This window comes from Pogona vitticeps, chromosome 5 (genome assembly GCF_051106095.1).
Source record: "Pogona vitticeps strain Pit_001003342236 chromosome 5, PviZW2.1, whole genome shotgun sequence".
NCBI classification, from domain to species: Eukaryota; Metazoa; Chordata; class Lepidosauria; order Squamata; family Agamidae; genus Pogona; species Pogona vitticeps.
This window is the reverse complement of record NC_135787.1, coordinates 67670530-67688442: the sequence shown is the minus strand read 5'-3', so window position 1 is coordinate 67688442 and position 17913 is coordinate 67670530. Positions and strand designations below refer to the sequence as shown.

General features: G+C 42.5%; 1 protein-coding gene and 2 long non-coding RNA genes across 4 annotated transcripts in view; 2 read left to right on the top strand and 1 right to left on the bottom strand.

The window, feature by feature from the left end:
- The window catches only part of LOC144589603 (rho GTPase-activating protein 7-like), a 144376-nt gene extending 127696 nt beyond the window's left edge, over positions 1-16680 (bottom strand). Inside the window, exon 1 of one of the 2 annotated variants that reach the window (XM_078394646.1) lies at positions 16476-16680. The gene's annotated coding sequence lies outside the window, so the exon portion shown is untranslated. Of the gene's footprint in view, positions 1-15389; positions 15656-16475 lie in introns of those variants that run through there. The other variant, XM_078394645.1, reaches the window with a different exon arrangement.
- Positions 1-17913, top strand: part of LOC144589604 (uncharacterized) — a 389049-nt gene that overhangs the window by 55435 nt on the left and 315701 nt on the right. The gene's annotated exons all lie outside the window — the stretch shown is intronic.
- Positions 15445-16891, top strand: LOC140707531 (uncharacterized). The gene is made up of 2 exons (XR_012087650.2): positions 15445-15567; positions 16605-16891. It is a non-coding gene; the product is annotated as an uncharacterized LOC140707531 (long non-coding RNA).

The window sequence follows — 17913 nt, the reverse complement described above, 5'->3', positions numbered from 1 at the left end:
TAAAAATTCTATTCCATCTAATTTTTGGATCTTGCCATGGTACGTAGACAGAGCTGTCCATTTGTCAATTCCAAATTTCATTTGAATATCCTCAATAAATATTCACACTGTGTTTAGCAATGACTCTATATGAGTGAAATGTTTTGCATATAGTTTTAGGTCATTCGTGTATGATTGATTTTTCCTGCTTGTTCTGAAATATAAATTCAGTTTTATTTAAAATTACTGTATTGCCATGGGAATTAGTGAGATGTTAAGCAGCAGTGGTGAAAAAGAATCTCCTTGAAATAATCCTCTTTTGGTGCTAACTACCCCCATTTCTTCATCATAGGTCATTAAGACAGTTTTCCATTTTTACATGTTTTTCTTTAGGAACATCTGAATATTTTTACTAATCCTAAAACTTTTTAGACAAGTGTTAATCCAGCTGTATGGCAGTGAGTCAAATGCCTTTTTATAGTCTATCCTGGTCCATGTTAAGTTTTGTTCTTAATGTCTTTGTGTTCTATAGTATAAATAAGTAGCTGATCTTTTGTGCCTCTTGACTTTCTAAAGCTCCCTTTCCTTTCAGTTTGGTATAGGTATAGTTTTCAATTAAGTACAGTGGTGCCTCGCATTACGATGTTAATTCATTCCAGTGAAATCGCTGTAGAACGAAAACATTGTAAAGTGATTTTTAAAAGCCCATAGGAACGCATTAAAACCCAATTAATGTGTTCCTATGGGCTTGAAACTCACCGTCCAGCGAAGATCCTCCATAGCACGGCCATTTTCGCTGCCCGTGCAGTGAGGAATCCGTCCCAGAAATTTATTTATTTATTTATTTATTTATTTATTTATTTATTTATTCAATTTCTACCCCGCCCCTCTAGACAACGTCTACTCGGGGCGGCTTACAAACATTAAAACACATTAAAACAATGTAGAAAAATAACTAACATAATTATTATAATTAATATTATCCAAGATGGCAACATTAAGAACCAGAAAAAAGGGGAAGGAACTTAGGTGACTGGGGGGAAGGCCTGTCTGAATAACCATGTTTTTAGTTGGTTTTTGAACACACCCAGCGAGGGTGCCAGCCGAATTTCAGTGGGAAGTGTGTTCCACAGCCGAGGGGCAACTGCCGAGAAGGCCCGGTTTCTTGTTTTCTCCTTCCGGGCCTCCCTCGGCGTCAGTCCCCTCAGCCGTCCCTGCTGGCTTTGTCGGGTGACTCGGGTAGATCTGGGTGGGAAGAGGCGATCTGCCAAATATTGAGGTCCCAAACCGTTTAGGGCTTTATATGTAATCATTAATACTTTGAAGTCAATGCGGAAACGAATAGGTAACCAGTGCAGCGCAGCCAGAGTGGGGGAGATGTGCTGATATTTTCTCACCCCACTAATAAGCCTGGCTGCTGCATTCTGGACCATCTGGAGTTTCCGCAAGAGCCTCAAAGGCAGCCCCACATAGAGTGCGTTACAATGGTCTAGTCTCGAGATTACGAGCGCGTGGACTAGAGTAGTGAGGGCCCCCCGATCAAGATATGGCCGCAGCTGGGCAATCCGCCATAGATGAAAATAGGCAGAGCGGACCACGGACGCCACCTGGGTTTCCATGGTTAGCGCCGGGTCCAGATGTATCCCCAAGCTGCGGACCTCACTCTTTGCGGCAAGGGTCGTCCCTCCAAAAGAAAGGGAGTCACCTATGCCGCTGACGGGAGGGCCACCCACCCTCAAGACCTCCGTCTTGTCCGGGTTCAGCCTCAATCCATTAGACTGCATCCATTCCAGTACGGTGTCCAGGCAGCGCTGAAGGGACTGGACGGCATCCACTGAAGTTGGAGTAAAAGAGATGTAGAGCTGTGTGTCATCAGCGTACTGGTGACACGATGCCCCACACCCTCTGATGACCCCGCCCAGCGGCCTCATGAAGATGTTAAACAGCATTGGGGAGATGATCGACCCCTGTGGAACCCCACAATTGAGATTCCACGGGGCCGAGACATTCTCCCCAATCTGCACTCTCTGGGGGCGGTCCTCCAGGAAGGAGCGGAGCCAGGCAAGTGCGAGGCCACCAACTCCCAACTCGGAGAGCCTCCCCAGGAGGATACCGTGGTCGACGGTATCAAAGGCAGCTGAGATGTCGAAGAGGACCAACAAGGACACATTGCCCCCATCGGCCTCCCTCAACAGGTCATCCAGCAGTGCGACCAGTGCCGTCTCTGTACCATAGCGTGGCCTGAAGCCCGACTGAAATGGGTCTAGAGCATTGGTTTCATCTAAGAGCGCCTGAAGCTGGTCTGCCACCACCCTCTCAACCACTTTGCTGAGGAAGGACACACTGGCGACGGGCCTATAATTGCCAATTTCATCCGCCGCCAGATTTGGTTTCTTCCTGATGGGCCTAATGAGTGTCTCCTTGAGGGCAAGGGGTACCTTGCCCTCCTGGAGAGACCCATTAATTATTGCAGTGGCCCATTCAGTTGTTACCGGCCTGGCTGCTTTGATTAGCCAGGCCGGGCAAGGGTCGAGAGAAGAGGTGGTGGCCCGACAGCGATCAAGCACCTTGTCTACCAGCTCTGATGTTACAGGCTGAAAAGAATCGAGAATTACCGGGCAGGACGGAGCGCTGGACATCTCTGCTCGATCCATTGTATTTAAAAAAGGAGAAAGGTCACGGCGGATGGCCTCCACTTTGAATTTAAAAAACGCTGCAAATTGGTCAGGTGAGATGCTAGTGGGAGGCCCTTCACCCTGGCCAATTCCGGATAGATCGCGAATTATACGGAAAAGTTCCGCCTGCCGGTTGGATGCTTCGCTTATCCGGTCAGCGACGTAAGCTCTTCTAGCAGCCTTTACCTTATCAAGGTAACGGTTAGTTGCGATCCTAACAGCAATCTTATTGTAAACCGTCGGTTCCTTCCTCCAAGTGCACTCTAGCCGTCTCCTTATTCGCTTCATCGCTCGTAGATCCTGGCTATACCAGGGTCCTGGCCGAGCTCTACTCCGGAGAGGGCGTTTGGGTGCGATCGTGTCAACAGCCCTAGTGGCGGCGGAGAACCAACCATCGACCAGAGCTTCGACAGGAGCGCCAGACAGTGCCGCTGGAATCCCTCTCATGGTATCCTGGAATCTCATGGGATCCAGTAACCTTCGAGGGCAGACCATCAAAATAGGTCCCTGCTCCCTGCAGGGGGGAAGCGCCATTGCGAGGTTACATTTTATCAGGTAATGGTCTGACCATGACAAGGGGACTGACACAAGGTCAGTCACCATCAGACCACGCTCGCTACACTCGGTAGAAAAGACCAGATCAAGCATATGGCCACCCATGTGTGTGGGGCCGTTGACATGTTGGGACAAGTTCAAGAAAGCCATGGTTTCCAAGAACTCAAGAGCTGGCCCGGATACCTCCGCCTCCGCATGGATGTTGAAGTCACCCAGGACCAAAAGTCTCGGGGACTCCAACAGTGCCGCGGAGACGAAGTCCGCCAGCTCCGGTAGGGAGGTGGCTGGGTTGCTGGGAGCGCGGTAACCCAGCAAGATCCCAATACCATCCCTGGCCCCAATCCACACATGGAGAGCCTCCAGACCCGGCCTCACAAGCGAGGAGCGCCTAGTAACCTCTAATGATTTTCTATAAACAATGGCAACTCCCCCCCCGCCCCTCCAGTCTGCCCTGGTGCTGCACTGCATAACCCGGAGGGCAGGAAAGGGTCAAAGGGACCCCTCCTTCCCTACCCATCCAGGTCTCAGTTATGCATGCCAGGTCTGCATCCTCATCCAGAATAAGGTCTTGTATAAGCTGGGATTTATTGGATACAGACCTGGCGTTCAGAAGCACCAACTTCAGAGTGGAGGGCCAGCTGGGCTGCCTACCTCGATTTTGGCAGTTGGTCACAGTGTCAGAACAGTGAACAGCCTTCAGACATCTGTTCACTGTTCTTCTGACATGAGTAGGCACTGTGCCAACACCTTTATACCTCCCTCTACCTGTTATCACACCGATATTAGACACCTCGCTGGGGAAACAGGCCCTCCTGTCCATGTCAAGAAGGGGGGCGGAGAAAGAGGGGGATAGAAAAAAGAAGAAAAAGAACAAAGAAAAAAAAATAATACAATGATACAATAAACAATAATAACAAATTAATGGGCAGCCATTTTTTTTAACCCAGCAGCCATTTTGAAACCGCCGATCAGCTGTGCGAAAATCTTCGTTTTGCAATAATCGGTTAGCGAAGCAGGTAACCGCGAAAAAAAACTCATAGGAAACATGATTTTGCAATCGCTTTTGCAATCGCAAAAACTTCGTCATGCGATTTCATCGTTAAACAAAGCGCTCGTCTTGCGAGGCACCACTGTAATTATATATTGACTCTTTATCATTTCATTATTATAATATCATCCATATATTTTCCTTGAGGTTCTCTACAAATGTCTTTAATCCTTTGTTTTGTCTGGCTGGGCTTTCTCAAATTTCTTTCCAAAATTTTAGAGCATCATCGTTACGTGGGCCTAATTTCTTTTGCTCTGTATTTTATCATAGTGATTTATAGAATACTCAGACATTTGAAACAATACTATATTGTTTCAAGCATCCAATCATATCTTTTAATTTTCTTTGCTGTAGCTGTTACTCAGTGTTTTAATATTTTTTTTTGTAATTTCAACAACTGTTTTTCTTTCTAGGTCGTACCTTTTGCATAGTCTGGCTTTTTCATTTTGAAGTTTTAAATGAAGTGTTTTAAGTTGCTAATGTCTGCACGTAATTGGTTTCATTTTCTTTCCAGCTGAAATTTCCATTTTGGTGTGCCAGGAGTTTTCTGGTTTTTTATTTTTTGTTTGTTTTGCAGTTTATAAATTCCATGGTTATTTTGTTAGCTGTGCTATACATGAGTTGGTGTGCTTCATTTAGCATACTAGTTGGAATTGTTCTGATTACTATATTTGTATCTGTTATAGATCTTTTACTGGTTTAATTTGTAACTGGCATAAAATGGGGAGCCTTTATCTTTCTGTGTTTCGGCTAATATGGGTTACTATTTTTCCCCTAGTGATGTTTGCCATTCCTGTCAACTCATAATTTCTGGGTTGTTCCATTATGATTGTTATTGTTAGTGCTGTTGTTATTGCTGGTGGTGGTGTTATTAAATCCTGCATAGGCTAATGTGGTTAAAAGCAGTATAATGCTTGTTTCTTGCAAAATAATTGGGCAGAAAAGTAACTGTATGTTTTGCTTAATACCACAACTTCTATAAAATTATGTACTGTACTTTTTTTAAAAGCTGAGAATCTAAGTCAGCTAATGGTGTAGCAAGTAATATGGCTAGAATCCAGGTAATACACCGTCAACTGGGCAATATGGCTTCTGAACCTTCCAGTCTTTTTCCTTTTCCCTTTTTTAAAAATATCTTCCAAATCCTCCCTTGCATATTTATTCAGCCGCTTTCTCTTTTCCCTTCTCCCCACATATCAGGCATCAGGAATTCAAATCCAGATGCTCATTCATTCATTCATTCATTCATTCATTCATTCATTCATTCATTCATTCATTCATTCATTCATTCACTCACTCACTCACTCGCCCATTCTCTCCTCCATCACAAAAAACATGTCAATAATTCTTATGAAGATCTTCAGGCCATCTCTACTAGATGAGATACTTCAAAGAAAAAAAAATTTAAACCTGCAGAATTCATTTTCTGGAGAATGATATAGAGAGCTCTACTTTTTCATCACAGTCTCTGTGATCAGACAGTGAGAAAGGTGCATATCCAATTGCATTAGAAAAGTTTGCTTTGCAGGAAACAATCTCCCTTTAAGTGACTCCTCTGTCTGTGGGGACATCATTCCAGGCCAGACCTCAAAGTAGTAGCCCTATAACTAGTCCAAAAAGGTCCAGCTTGAACATAGATTGAGTTTGGGTTGAAGTTCAATTCCGCATGTGTTGTATGATTGGTGGGAAATGGACCGCAACAACCTGCTCCACAAGCAGCCCAAAATGTGATCAATTTTCCTGTGTGATCACACCCAATGATGATTAGTCCAGGCTGACCCAAGACATTTAGCACGTGAAGCAGAAAACCTCAAAGAACCTCCTCTGTCCTTGTCTTTAAAAACATATTCTTATTCATTAGGTTGTTGCATCTTGGGGAGATGCTGCAAAAAGGAATGTTCAAGGAATGTTCAAGACATATTAATAAAAATTAAATTAACTAACAATTGGGTGCCATTTTATGGCACCCAAAATCTGCAACCCAAGTCACCCACCTTACTCTGCCTTGGAAATGGCCTTGATTAGTGCATCAATACCCATAGCAGCAAAATTATGACCAAAACTGGTCCCATATGTTCTGTGCATGCAAGTTCATTTAAATTTCCATCTGAATAGAAACATACAGAAAGAGATGCAACTACTCAATTTACTCTAAAAAGGGACACTAAACTATAGTCCAATGGGAAAATCATACACCTGTATATCTTCCCACTTGGTGAAATCAATTTATTTGTGCCACACGATGTAGTTCTTAAAGCTATACAATGTGGTCTTGTGATACACTCAGGAATGGAATCACTGCTGACGAGCGTTGTCATCACCAAGCACCCATGTTGACTTGGTGTTGAAAATGGCTCCAGGAGTCACCTAGGTGAGAGAGAACTGTACAACACATCTTTACAGAAATACTATTGACATTTGACTCTCCAATATTTCCGCTCCATGTTTTCTAAACAGGGTGAAAATGTATTAGCGGCATTTAAACTAGCAGCCAAACCCTCTACACACCAGTCTAAAGCAGCCGATGGCTGAAAACTGTTGCCAACATTTACTCAGCTGCTTAGCGGAGATGAGGCTTAAGCTAATATTTCCATTAAGGAAGGCCAGAATATCCTATGTTCCTCCAGGTGAAGAAATGCTGACTCTTGGGACTTCTGTAAAATGAAATGCCTCTGAAAGAGGAAAAGGTTTACGGGAAATATTATTTGGATGAAATTGGCCTCTTTGTATTTCAGTGACAAGTAAAGTCATGAAAGTGACAATGGCTTTGTTTTATGAATACTTGGCAGTCAATTCCCTCCTAGTGCTACCACTGACCAAACCTCCGTGCAACAGCCACAGTCCTGTTTTGTATGTAATGCTGGAAAACAGTTTAATGTAGATAAAAATTCTATTTCACTATCCTCCTCCAAAGCAGGCAATTACAGCAACTAACGAAATATGAAAAATAAACACAACAGTAAAATCAACATTAATCTCTAACCGTAACACCACACTGCTTCCAGTTTATTCTTCATGGAATGCAACACGGGAAACTGGAGAATGCATGGCTCTTTGGATAGTCACTCAAAGTAATAGTATGTCTGAACCATTGCCAATGTGCAATCAAACATTGTGAAAGATTATTGAGATTAGGATGAACTTGCTACAAGGGGTCTATGCTTACTGGTGGAGAATTTTTGCCCCTTTAAATCTTCCGCATCTTCTGCATAGGAAAAATGCATCTGCTGTCATAAAAGAGAGAGCATATTCCCACCAAATAACAGATAAATGCTGATCAGTACCATCTGTCCATCCATCCATCCATTTTATTTATATCCTACCTTTCTCCAATAAAGGGATGCAGAATGTCTTTCAAAATATTTAAAAGACAATATTTAAAAGAAACAGTAAATTACAAAACGAAAAGGCAATTAAGCATATTACACATTAAAACAATGTCATAAAAACGTAAAACAATTTAAAAACATGTTTTAAAGTGTAGAAATTACTACATTTTTTTGTTCAAAGCTTTCCTGGGCAGCCAGCCACTTGTCAAAATCCTGCCTGAACAGAAAGGCATTTGCCTGTCAGCAAGAAGGGGTCCCTTTGTTAAGGAGCTCCACAGTCTAGGAGCAGCCATCAAAATGGCTTCTCCTATAACCTCACCAGACGAGACAGTCATAAAATCAATAGGCAGTCCCTCAGAAACCTTAAAATCTGGGAAGCTTGCATGGGGAGATATGATTCTTTTGATGGTCTGGACCTGAGTTGCTTAGGGTAATTGAATTGCGCTTGGAAACATATCGGTAGGCAGTCAAGCTGTCATAAGAAGGAATTTTGGTTTTCCCTCTCACGAGCTCTGATCAACAGCCTGCCTGCAACATCTCAGACTTGCTGAAGTTTTTGAACACTTTCCAAAGGCAGCCCCACACCAAACGCATTATAGTAATCCAAATGGAATGTAGCTCAGGCATGTGTCACCATGACCAGATCAGAACATCTCCAGAGGTAGCTAGCAATCTAGTCTTAACTGTGCAAATGCATTCCCAACCACTGCTAAGACTTTGGCATCCAAGTTCAGGAATGACTTCTGTCTCTCATGGGCATTCTAACCACATCCAGCAAAAGCCTTACTCCCTAATCTGCTTTTTGACCAGAAGAGTTTCTGCTTCGTCTGGATTAAGCTTCAGTTTGTTTGCTGTCATTAAGTCCATTATTGACCTTAAACACCAGTCTAGAAATGAAACATCTTCTTGGATTTTGATGAAAAGGAGAAGCAGAGTTGGTGTTGCCTGCATACTGGCTGCACGGACTTCCTCAACCCTGGACAACTTCTTCCAGCAGTTTTACATACAGTATGTAAAAAGATTTTTCCAGGAAAGACCAGCACTCTAGTATAATTACCCCAAATAACCTCTATTAATCTATCCCAAAGAGATAGTCCATAAAGTCACATTGCCCAATGTTACTGGAAAGCTACCAAGACATCCAGTGGAACAAACAGAGATTCCTCCCCCCATTCTGTTCCTGGCACAAGTAATCCACTAAGGTGACCAAAACCACCTCTGTCCCATAATAAGACCTGAAGACAAACTGAAATAGATCTAAATAATCCACCTAATTCAGGAACTGCTGGAACTAAGCAGGCACCACACACTCCAGAACCTTATTCAAGAATGGAATATTGGACACCTACCAATAGTTATCCTGTAGGATTCAAGGAGGGCTTTTTCAGTATGTGCCTCACTAGTGATTTCCTTACTTCACCACTCCCCTTACCTGCTGGGATAGTCTCTCCTTCATGGATTTTATGAGCTGAGAAGGGCAAACATGTGGTGGCTCTTACTTCTCCAAGGATTCTTCCAGATCTTCAGATTGCAAGAACATGACTTGCATTATTAGTACTGTGAGAGAGGGGAACTTATTCTGATATTGCTCATTTTCCTCTTAGATCCTTAAATGAACGCTAACATTTTAAAGAAAGAAAGAAAGCTAAAACCATTTGATATGTCTTATCATTGACCTTGCCATGCAAGTGCATGTGACAACTGCAGAGAGAAAACAAAGTTATCACAATAATGCAACACACAAGCAGATACTGAATAATTAGTATAGGGATCTGGAGGAAAGATGATTACTTTTCATATGATGGGGGGGTGACTGCAAATTTGCAGAATCTCCCTCTCTCTCTTTCACACACGTACTCTTAAATTTAAATGTAGACGTCTACCAAAGTTGATACTGACACAAAATAATGGCTCTGGTGGCAGAGTCAATGATCTATGGCATTACTGGATATATATAAGAATTACCCATGTGATGGTGTCATTCTTAGTCATCCATCTTTGCCCCCACCCCCAGGGGTCCCATTGGACATGATGAACACTGGGTTTCAGATGGGTGCTGACATGGGACAGCAGGCCCAGGGCAGAGATGATGAGGTGGTAGATGGGGCCCAGCAGGATTAGGAGGTGGGGGCTGTGGCTAGCAGGCAGCTGATAAAGATAAAGGGTGAGGAGTCAGATGAGGGGAGGGGCCACACAGTGATGGAGATAAGAGTCTGCAAAATTGGACTCTGAGGAGTTGGAGGATGAAATGTAGGGGGAGAGCTGCTGAGGAGTTGGACCCCATCTTCTGTATGAAAGGGGTCACTGATTACAAATATGTCTAGGATCCCTGAATCAAAGTCCTAGTACAGGTACACCTCTCTGAGGGAAGAGGGTGTGACATTCAATCTGCAGCCTCCTGGCCCAACCCCTTGACTTATCAGACAGTGGAAGCCTCAGCATCCAGCAAGGCAGCTATCCACACCCCAAAACGGCAGAGGTGCTGGAGGCACAAGCAGAACGAGTAGCAGTGGTGCCTGTGAGAATGGATAGGGATCCATGGACACTGACTAGAAGCAGGCATTTTAAGCTGTCTCTGTTGCATGTTAGGTGGTTTAGGATTGTGCTAAAGTCCTGAAGCCATCGTCAGACAGCCAAGTCCCTAACCCCAGTGTTGGCAACTTGGGGCTAGGCAGAGACTGAGCCACTTGGGGGCTAGTGATGGCAATTCAGCCCCCCTGAAGGACTGGTGGGTCAGGAGATTACCAATACTCCTTCCTTCTTTGTTCTCCAGTCCTAACATTTGAGTAGTTCTGTGAGTCTTGAGTTTATAGAGATTGCAGCCAAGGCGACCTTGTCTGTCACCCCAGTGCTTGGTGGTGCTCACAACCAAAGATCAGGAATTCTAGCACAAAGTTCTAAAAGTAGCCAGCAGAGGTGAACAAAGGAAACTGGTCAAAAGCAACCACTTTGAAGAGAAAAGGAATTAAGAAAATACCAAATATATCAAGTGTGTGTGTGTATTACAGCTTGAGTTACTCTTGGCAAAATACTGGGAGCCAAAAACTCTTGAATAGCTACTGTAAATTGCCCTGAGATTTCACAATAGATTTCAATGTACCATCTGCCAAGGCTTGTTATACAACTATACAATTCTTTGGGTGCATTAATTTCCAGGGACTGGGAAAGTTAGTGTTTCAAACCAGAGCTCCTCATAGGCACACATAAAATAATAATATCCAAGCTAATGCCTCCTCATAAGAACTGAGGAACCATAGGATGCTGCTCAATATGAAGTTTAATCTTCTAATCCAATAAATGTTTACTCCAGCTTTTCCCAACTTGGTGATGCTCTTCAGATGTTTTCATGCTGTAACTTGTATTATCCTTGACCACCAGCCATGCCAGGTGGGAAGGATGGGAGTTGTAATCTAAAAAACCATCTGAGAGGCACCAGGTTTGGGGAGGCTGAAGATTCTCTTTTGATATTCTCTAGGGCAGTGGTTCCCAGCCTTTGCTCCCCAGATGTTCTTGGACTGCAACTCCCAGAACTATGGCCAGCACCCCTAGTGGTGAAGGCCTCTGGGAAATTTAATCCGAGAACATCTGGGGTTCCAATGTTAAGAACCATTACTTTAGGGACTCAGGCAGATTTATTCCCATCTCTGAAACTGATTTTTTTTTTAAAAAAAACAACTGAAGATACTAAGGATTTAATTAACTGCATGGATGGATAATTTGTGAAATGTGCATAGGAATGTCTCCCACCAAAATATGGGGTGAGCTTTCCCTGCTCAGTCACTAGTCCTCTCTGACTGCATGCAAAAGCATATGTTGTCACTCTGAGCAATGCCACTCAAAGTCTGTCCTTCTCTCATTTTTGCACAGTCTACAAAGAAGCCTGCTAAAGTTCGAGCCCACATAGAGGGAATGCCAAAGTAATCTAGGTTTGGCTTCAAAGAACTCCAAACTGCCCATTCAAAATAAATTACATAAGCTAAGCATCTTGGCATGCATCCTTTGATTACAATTTACAGTTCTGATTTATTTGGCTCACAAAATATGAAGCCTCAAACTTCCTGGCAAAAAGCACACAAGGAGGGATGGTAAGCTGAGAAACAACAAGGCGTGCTAAGAAGGGACAGGTGAATGCAAGAGATAGATCAGATACTGGAGCAAGAAAAAGAACAGTAGCTCTGCACAAGTAAAACTGTTCCCTAGTTCTAAAGATTCAAAGTTCAGTTGTGTGAAGCTAAAAGTATCCAAAGAATGAGGAAAGAGAGGAACAGACATCTGGATCTAGGATCAGGACAAGTAGCTGTAGAGTATCCCAGAAATATCTACTGTAGATGTCTTGTACAGCCCAACTGTACATGAGAACTAAATATGGTTTTGTTTAAATAAAAGCTGAAACCATCAGAATGCCCAATTCTTCATCTGAGAGCCGTTTCAGTCATTCTGAATGAAGCAACGCAGATCCCTCTGCTAGGTGCAATCCAGCTAGCATGCCGCACATCTAGTCCAAGTCCTTTCGAAATCATTGAGACCACAGTATTTAATGCAATCTGTGATTTCAATGCAAGACTTTGAGGGAATAAACCTTCCTGAGGAAGGAGCATTACAATCGTATAAACCAGTTGTACAGGTGTCTCTTTTGCAAATGTGAAGTCGGGGATACAAAGAAAGAGTAGATGGAGTAGGGAGTGGGAAGCAGCCCATATAAGAGTACAATATATATTTAGGATATTTGGAACCTGGATGAGCTTTTTTGGAGTGAAATGTCCCCAGCAAAGATCTAAACCATCTCCTTTTAACAGTATCAGTTTTGGGAAGCAAAATGAAGCAAAATCTGTTGGTGACAGGTTTAGACAAGACTAGGGCTTTGTCTTCTGGATGCTGGTTGACATAATTGTACATTTACTGACACAGTAAGACTAGAAGGGTCCTTGGGTTAAAATGTGAATCATGCTTCAGATGGCACATAAAAAGATAGTTTTTGAAGAGCTAGCAAGAGAAGCTGGACAAACTAGCTTGAGACATACTAGAGAAGCAGGACAGCTTCAGTGAATTAGCCATTGTGTGTATCTTTCTGTTTTATCTGGAATAGCACCTAGGACAGCACTGGTCCCCTTGTGGCTCTCCAGATCCTGTCCAGAACTCCATAACTGTTTTGCTTAGCAGGGTTTGTATTGATTGATTGATTTTTTGTATATTTTCCATGCCAGTTCTCAGGCCCTGTGAAGAATTTCCATCAGCTCCAGCTAGCACATCAAGTGGTGACATTGATGGGAGCTGCAGACCAACAGCATCTGGGGTGGCGGGGACATGTTTACCAGCCTTGATTTACGAGAACCCAACCCAACTAAGTCTGCCATTTAGTCTGCACTCCATTTTAAGACAGCAGCCAATGCCAGCTTTACGTTTTTGACACCAAGTCAGCTTCCTAGATCCACAAGAAGACTCAACCCACCATCTAAGTTTTGTATCTTGCAAGACATTTCACACTGCCATTTCTCCAGTTTTGAGTCCCCTAACAGTCACTGAAAACAGACTCAACACACTCCAGGCAGCACAACACCCATACCTGCTAGCCAGTGTTTGTAACCCAGGAAGACATGTGTAGACTTGGGCTACCATGAGTAGGACAATTCTACCAACTGTAGAGGACAAAAAAAGTGGAATAAAATGGATATGGAGCATTGATCTGTAGAGAATTCTGGATAGCTCAGGATGAACTGTGGATAATGGCAGACCACTAGTAATTATGGCTTCCAAGACGACAATTGGTGCATGTCAGAAGAACTAGTACATATTGCAGCAATGTCTCTTTCTTCCAATGCACCCATATCTACCTACACACATGCAGAGCCTGCATGGATACCGTGTTATAGCAGAGTGGGCTGATCAGGAGTTGGGAAAAAAGAATGATTGCATAGAAGGAGCCTTTGTATATACAGTTCATGAAAGCATAGGCTTTGTGTACACGGTACAACCTCTGCCTGGAGGTTTTGAGTACAACGTGATGCTGCAATACTGATCCTTCAAAACAATTGTACCTCCACACTGATTGTGTCTTGTTCATGATCGTCTGAATCAAGCTGGGCAAGCAGTGGTGGTAAACCTTCCTGGGTGTGATAGACATTGTTGCCGTCTCCCAGTTCTTGTGCACCACACTAAGAAGCCACCAGTGACCCTCAAGCTGCACTGTGCTTTCCTTTGCCATGCAGTTTAAAGGCAAAAACTGGGGCAATGAAGCTACCAGTGGGATACAAGCAATCACCTCTTCATGGGAAAATGCCATGTGTGAATGCAGTTCTACAACATGTGAACTATTTACTTCTCAACACCAAACAACTAATGTTGAAAACTCTGAGCAGAGAAGAGACAAGGAGATGTTCAGATTCCCGCATTGCACAGGGTCAGACTAGGTAATATCTAAGGTCTTTCTAACTCTAAGTTTTTATTTTTCCTGTAATTCTAGAGTCCAGGGTCAGTTAAAGAATCTAACCAACAGTAGCTGCTGGACTGACAAAACTAAATATTTCTCCAGAAAAGCATAATAGTGTATGGAATTCCATATCTCAAGAGGTGGCAATAACCATTCACTCAAATAACTCCCAGCTGTGGGTGTGGCTAGATCTATAAATGTAAGAAATTGTATGGCAGCACGTGGCAGAAGCTCTACAAAGAGTTGACCCTCCCCCTCGGCTTTTATGGAAATAAGAAAACATAACTTGGAAGAATAATAATTCAGAGCTCCATATCATATTCAAGAAGCAGTGGCTGATTTGCTTACAGAGTCTGTATTTGTTTATTGCTTTTTGTGTATTTTCTGTGCTGCTTCGCAAGTTCTACAGCCTGTGACCGACCACTATAACAACATTATGGCTTGAAGTTTAATTCAAAAGCTTACCTAACAACAGATTCCTCTTGCCTAGCATTTTACTTATCCAGTTACCTATCACACTGACTGGTATTACTTTATGCATTTCCAGGGTTGATTGATTAGTGCCATTTTTGCAGTGACTATATAAGGCTGTTAGGGAACATTTAACACTTTGAAAAAATCCTGATAAAATCTAGAATTGAAACCACACACTTTCTTGCAGGTAGCATTAGCTCCATTGGAATTCCTGTCTCCAGAAATTAAAAAAACACTATAACCAAGGACAAAATGATTCCTTAGCTCTGTTCTAAGCATGTCTGCTCAGAAATGAGCCCAAGTTCCACCTTACCTAATCTACAGAGTTGCTGACTAAATCACACTCCTTCCATTTAATTTGCATTTCCTTAATAGAAATATTTTAATTTTCTTTATTAATTCTGAAAGTATCTGTTTGTTGACCAATACATTTGATAATATCATATTCAGTCATAACATTGCAAACATACCTACATCACAGTATTATCTGGGATAAGATCCAAGAAAAAATGTCTAAGATAAAATATGTAAACCTATGCTTGCTTACTTGCAGTTATGTCTCACAGAATTAAATGGGACTTCCTTACACATTGGCTTCTGTAGGATTGTACTGCAAATCAGAATGTTAGCCAAATAGTTGTTTAACTTTTAATCCGAGTGCCTTCCTTTTCTTATTGGCAGTGAAAGTTAATGAGAAGAGCTACTCATCTTTCTTTCTCTAGCTATTGTAAAATACACAAGTCAAGCTCCCACCACTGTCCTTTGCAAATGAGTAAAAACAGATATTTCAACATATAATTTACAGAGAAAAGAAAAAGAAAAGCTTGTATAGCAAGGGTTTGCCTTAGATTTCGTATGCATGTATATTTAAAGGCACAGCTGGCATGCAATGTTCCACTTACTGTGATTTTTTTCATTCCATTTATGCAGTTGAAATCTTCAGCGCAGAAGGCTTCACAACAGAGTCCTGACATTTTTATAGATTCCAGAAAAAGAATGTATCTTTCACATCGGCTTAATTTTTTATTTTAAAAATGGTTTTAAAAGTTTTCAGGTTTACCTCATGGAGATGAGAAGAAGGTATAAATAGTCAAAATTACTTATCTGAACAAGTTTAGCTGTGTATGAAAAGGGAGGGAAAAGGCGAGAGGGAGAAAAAAAAAATAAACCACCCAGAAACCGTTTCAGCCTCCACTAGCATAAAGTTCGGATTTCATTGCTGAGATCATGGCTCTATTCTCAGCACTTTTGCTCTATATGTGTGATTCTGACCGAAACACGTTCTGCAGCTGGAGGGAGCCTCAAGGAGGTGGAATTCTACCAAGCTTTCCCTTGTTACTTCTGTCTACAAAATGCAGACTGATGTTTTGTGAGACTGGGCCTCAAGAAGCAGGCCCAGATTGCTTTGAAAGTATTTCCTGCTGTTGAGTAGTAGGCTTGTGAACGTGTGTGTGTGTGTGTGTGTGTGTGTGAGAGAGAGAGAGAGAGAGAGAGAGAGAGAGAGAGAGAGAGAGAGACTGGGATGGGGAGGGGAGGAAAATCCTGACACAGGGAGCTCAACTAAACTGAGTTAAGATATTTATGACACCAATCCCCGTTTTTCTAACTTGTGGCCTTTTATGAAGATACACTCATATGAACATGAATTTCATTGATTTGCCCCCCACAAATACAAGCACAGCTTTGAAAGCATTCCCAACATTGATTTAATTCTCCCGAACAGCAAATGAGTAACAGCTGAGAAATTTGGATTCAATCATGATATTGCAAAGCTTTTTCTTCAGCATACCAAGCAAAGAATTAGTGAAAGAAGTGGGCAAGAGCATAGGAGTAAGAAGAGGCAAGACAGATAGACAGTACGGGTGCAAGATATGCAAATATAAGGTGAAGCTTAAATTCTAACAATTAATGCAGCGACTGAGAGCTATCAAGAGAGAATGCCATTGTATATAAAAGCTGCCATAATCTAGATGTATATTGCAAATTACCTCTATGGAGTGTTTCCAGAGTTTCACAGATCCAGGATTTAAAAACCATGAGGATAGACTCCATCTTGATCATATTAAAATTCAGCTGATGTTTAAAAAATACATTTGTAACTACTCTTTTCCAATCAGACAGGGTGCCGGAATCATCTCTCTGGAGCAGCCCACAGCATCTACATCCTCCTTTCGACACAGAGTTGGTGAAACTATCTGCTGTTTATCTTTTCCTACTTTCTTCTGCCTCCTCTGAATGATTTCCTCTGAGTTGCTCCAGCCTGGGAACTTGGATTGCCATTTGGTTTTGATTAAAACCAGACGGACAGCTCTGTAAAAAATCGAGAATAAGCTAATGGAAAGCACCGGCATGGCTTTAATTAGAGTATCAATTAGTAATAAATGTTAATTATTCACATAGCAAATGCTACCAGAACTTTTTTATTCCTGTTTGAGGGAGAATAATACTGTGGTGTTGTTGGACTCCCCCCCCCCCGCAGTTGTTTTTAATTGTACTAAAAAAAATCAAGCAGGAAAGCTTTCTTCTGTACTGACAAATTGCGTAATAGACTGTCATTTACAGATTTGCTTTTAATATGGAGGATACCTAGTGTGGTGTAGTCGTGGATAAAGCAATAGACTATGACACAGGAGGCCTATTTGTATCCCTACTCAGCCATAAAAACTCACTTGGAGGTGGGGGTGGCACTAGTAAAACCACCCCTTAAGTATTTAACATAACTTGAAAACCCTGCTAAAGTTGCTATAAGTCAGGTGTGACTTAAGCACATAAGAAGAAGCCTGTTGGATCAGACCAAGGGCCCATCTAGTCCAGCTTCCTGTATCGCACAATGGCCCCACCCGATGCTTCTGGGAGCTAACGAGAAAAATGGATACCTGTCTCCTGATACCCTGATACCATTTTGAGGTACCTTCCTTTGAAGTCTGGAGATTATACGTACATCCCCATCACGGCTTGTAACCCGCGATGGACTTTTCCTCCAGGAATCTGTTCAATCCTCTTTTAAAGGCATCTAGGCCAGATGCCATTACCACATCCTGTGGCAAGCAGTTCCACAGACTAACAACACACTGGGCAAATAAATATTTTCTTTTGACCGTTCTCACTCTCCCACCACTCAATTTGAGTGGATGTCCCCTGGTTCTGATATTGTGTGAGAAGAAAAAGAGCTTCCCTCTTTTCACTTTATCCATCGCCTGCATAATTTTATACGTCTCAGTCATGTCCCCCCCCCCCTCAGGTGCCCTTTCTCTAGACTAAAGAGCCCCAAGGCTTCTTATGTAGCCTTTCCTCATAAGGGAGGTGCCCCGGCCCAGTTATCATTTTAATCACACTCTTCTGCACCTTTCCCAGTTCTACTATTTTTTTTTTGAGGTGCAGCTACCAGAACTGTACACAATACTCTAGGTATAGTCTTACCAGCAT